Source organism: Crassostrea angulata, chromosome 2 (genome assembly GCF_025612915.1).
Source record: "Crassostrea angulata isolate pt1a10 chromosome 2, ASM2561291v2, whole genome shotgun sequence".
NCBI lineage: Eukaryota > Metazoa > Mollusca > Bivalvia > Ostreida > Ostreidae > Magallana > Magallana angulata.
This window is the reverse complement of record NC_069112.1, coordinates 63,113,282-63,117,840: the sequence shown is the minus strand read 5'-3', so window position 1 is coordinate 63,117,840 and position 4,559 is coordinate 63,113,282. Positions and strand designations below refer to the sequence as shown.

Genomic DNA, 4,559 nt, shown 5'->3' with positions numbered 1-4,559 from the left:
AAACATGAAAAAAAAACACCCTATTTTGCTTTTAATTAAAAAAAAATTAGTGGATATCATTGTTTCTCATAGAATTCTTTTTCATTACATTTGCATTTCATTACTACTGTTAGAATTGTCTCCCCTTTTGCGCTCTTCTGTAGAGAAGGTAAACTAGTCAGAATGTTGACAAAGCTATACAAGTTCAAGTTCAGGCTACATGTGTAAGTATTGAGAAATGCTGTGAGTGTTGTTAATATATGTTATGATATTGAATGATTTTAATTGCACAAAAATTGCCCCATCTTGTTAGTGTTATTCACTATATCACATACATATTGAAGTTTGATGGAGACTTGTATCTAGTCTATAAACTGCTATTTTCTGTCCCGATATAATTAACCAGCACATTTGGACGAATTTTAATCAAAATATACAAACTTGTGATAGAAGTACAATTAAAATAGATGAAGGGGAAATTTTCCAAGATAATCTCATTCACAGATTATCATATTTCACTCGAAAAAATCCACAAAAACGAGAACTGATTTCTTACAAAGATTTAATTTATAATGGGGTATGACCTGAGCGTAGCCTGGTCACGCTAAGATTATTCTTTCTATGTTGAAAAAATTCGGAATTCACAAGGAATGCCTCGTGCAATTTTTCATCGTTATCATCGGAGTCTGTTGCAATAGACATCACATTTCTATTCGTGTACATTTCACTGGCCATCTAAAAATAACCCTTTAGATGTTAAGGTTAGACTTCATGGAATCTTGAAATGACGGGGAGGGGGCCAGGGTTTTTTAAGTTCTTGAGAATGTAACACAGTAAGTACATCTGAAATTAATAGAGAGGTCTACTCCCTACCTCTCTATTAGCAATTGATCTCCTCTTGGAAAAAATTAAAGTTTGTATCTTTTCTTGAAATTAAAATATAGGTGTAAAGGAAAAAATGAGGTGTTAGGTTACCCTTTCCCCCGGGGATCTCAACCTGCGAAAACCACAGATGAATACAAACATAAACTACCAGTATAAAAAAGTTATCCCAAATATTAAAATAGACATCATAACTTGTTTTTGTGGGATTGTTATTTGGGATGTTATTTAATTATAACCCATCATAAGAAGTTATGAAGCAGTCTAATAAAAAAGTCAAAATTTTTACACTCTCTTATTGTCTTGTGATTAAAAAAAATTGAAAAAATGAAATGCTAATAAAATGGTCTCTATATTATATTACGCTGATATTCTGCTGATATTTACTAATTTTAAGTGTAATTTATGATGTATCATATTTTTATTAACATTTTTTCAGGCTTGATATCGGGTTCCTCTACCCCTCAAACAATAAAAGTTCAATCCTTTATACTGTCGGACAAAAATAATTACCAAATCTACCTTATTCTATGATCATTTAATGTGATGGATATTCATTGGCAATTGATACCACACCACTTCCACATTTTTAAAAACATTCTGTTAAATTCAACAAAGATATGTTAAATCATTTTTTCATGGAGGTGATCCTTTTGTTTTTTGTTTTTGTTTGTTTGCTTGGTTTTTTTTTTGGGGGGGGGGGGTGAAATTTGGTCCTACTTCCTGAATTAAAAAATCACTAGTTCAAGTATAAAAAATGAAATGATCAATACATAATACATGCACAGAGAGAGAGAGAGAGAGAGAGAGAGAGAGAGAGAGAGAGAGGAGAGATTGTCAATCTGTGGTAAACAATATGTAAAATTACACACCAAAAGAGCCCGGCTCTAAGTATTTCAGTACTTTGAATTTTGTAGTTTTGCCCCTGTAATTATTCATTTGTGTATCTAATGGGCACTCTGCTTGTCTTAATGTCATAGGCGTCGGAACCGGGGGGGGGGGGGGGGGGGGGGGGGGGGGGGCTTAGCACCCCCCCACTTTTTCTGCAAAGTTAGACCTAAACATTATGAACATAGCATCAAAGAGGATTCAGCCCCCCCCCCCCACCACTTTTTCTAGCAGTAAAGATAATTGTTCCTACTTGAAAGATTGAAAAGTTGGAGTCACAGGCATACTAGTCCCCCCCCCCCCCCCCCCCCCCCCCCCCGGATTAGGAATTTCATGATTTGGGGAAAAACATTTTGGTAGGTAAGATTTGTATAGGTATACCCCCCCCCCCCCCCCCCCCCACGGATTAGGATTTCCATGATTTGGGGAATTAGTTTTTTTCCCCCAATATTTCTAAGAATTAGTCAAGCCCCCCCCCCCCCCCCCCCCCCCCACTTTCAATTTGCTTCCGACGCCAGTGAATGTGTAGCACTGGCAAATAAGTCCAATTCAGCTTACATGTATATTCAAATTCCCATTTTCCCATGATTTCTCGTGTTTTAATGGCATTGATTTAAAAAAAAAACTGAAATGTGTTGAAGCAATCCTTCAGTTCAGTAAAATATTGTTTGGCTCGCGAATATATCTGGTTTTTTCCCCATAATATACATGTTACAATGTAAAGCTTATGCCAAACTACAGATTCTGGAGAGTTTTAAAAGTAGAAAAATGTCCAACTTTAAGACAATATATTTGCAATATTATTGAGAGTCCAAAGACAGATTTTTGATATATTGTAAAGATAAATGTCCTTTTATAACTAGAAACAGATTTAGTGAATTTAAAGTGCCATTTTCTGACTTTTAAGCATTTAAAAAATGTATATTTTTACAATTTTACAAAAAGTTGGAAACATGCCAGATTCGTGACCTATCTGCACTCAACAGAAAGAATATATAGGAATTCTTACAATATGAATTACACAAGTGTACCTTGTTAGTGTTAACTCTAAATGACTTTTTGAATTCATATATAAACTAAACTCAGAATTCTTAACATTAATTTGGTAAATTATACAAAATTTTAATCTTAAAAGGGTCAAAATGCTATTTTTAGTAACAGTGCTGCAGAACCAAGTTTAGACTGACCACATCAAAAAAAATTGTGTGGCAAATTAATTCATATAGATGCACATTGTTACACACAAAATATGAAGTTGATCAGAGAACCTTGCTCCCACCACCTTTTGCATGGTTTTCTCGTAGACATGCTCTTAAGTACTTGATTATTGATTTTTCATAATTTACTTTCTTGTTCCTTTAATTTAACATCAAGAACTTAATTGTCTTCCATTTTTCCATTAATTCAGTTTTTATATACTGATTTATTTTAGTTGCAAAAAAAGTGATTTGACTGAAATTTTATTTTCGGAAAAATATTAAACTTAAGGCTTTGTTAAGTCGTATCAAGAATCATTCGGATTATAAGGTTTAAGGTTCTTCAAATGGTTGTTTAAAAGTTTCAAACATAAAATGATTTACAATCTAATTGACGGTAATATTTTTTAGGAACGGTTAATGTCTTAGGATATGATCATCTTTTCTTATTTATAATTCATTACCTTTCAAAAGATACGCTCTCTACCACTCCTTCGAAGTCCTGAACTTCGAGGGCTTCTTCAATGATCTAAAGGAAGTAAATCATGTTGAATATTATTAAAAATATCATGTTGAAATAAAATGATTAAAAAATATTAATGAGTTTTCAAGGGAGAAATGATGAATAAGATGTTAGATATATACATTTGTTTAAATATACAGATTAATGTATTATAAACCTACCAAACATAATGACAAATCAAAGAGAAATCTTATAATCTCAAAGAATGCTATAAATACTGCATGTAAACAGTTGAAACAAATACTAAGGGTTTATTCATTAGCGTGCCAGCTAGTTTTCAATAAATACTGTTTAAGTTGTCTTCGATTTTATTTTCGACTGATTTGTTTTAGACACAGAATTCTTAGATAATGAATTGTGAATCAAAAAGGTCATGTATATTTAGAATTAACTTTCCTGATTAAATATTAACTGTTTATAACAGTAGTAACATTCAAAATTTGAATTACTTCAAAGGTGGTGTCCGGTGTGGAATTGTAACAGCGTTGATGGTTAAATTCGTGTGTGGGGACGATGCATTTTATTGTGTAGAGTTTCTGAGGCTAAAATTGATGGCCTTGTCTCCCCATAACGTTAAGACACACGTCCGTTTCTCATAGGAGAGACGGAGCTCTCTCCGCTGAGCCCCGTAGGATGTTGTTGACGCCTCTCCCACCTGAGGATGCACAAAGGTTTACGCTTAATAATGAAATGCAATATTATAAGTCTTATAAACAGCAAAAAAAAAATGTAATGCAATTACAGTCGTTATGGCAACTGGAGAGAGTGCTATTCGTATCCCATTTGATATCGAGGCGGTGTCCTCCATGCTCAGCATGGGTGGGTTTGTAAAGCTATTGCGGAGGGCCTCCTCTGCCTCAGAGAGAGAAAAGTTTGTGTCCATAATCTACAATATATATATATATATATATATATATATATATATATATATATATATATATATGTGTGTGTGTGTGTGTGTGTGTGTGTGTGCTATAATATAGTTTTAAAAATGTTGAAATAAAATTTTTCCATTTAAATACTTTCAGGGTATGTAAAAATATTTGTCATTGATCTGCTATTTACCTGCAATTATCGTATTGATTGAAGAT

At 33.3% G+C, this 4,559-nt stretch overlaps 1 pseudogene; it reads right to left on the bottom strand.

Annotated features, from left to right (window-relative positions):
- Window positions 1-3,244: 3,244 nt before the first annotated feature.
- LOC128172789 (uncharacterized) lies at window positions 3,245-4,285 on the bottom strand (annotated as a pseudogene).
- Window positions 4,286-4,559: the final 274 nt, after the last annotated feature.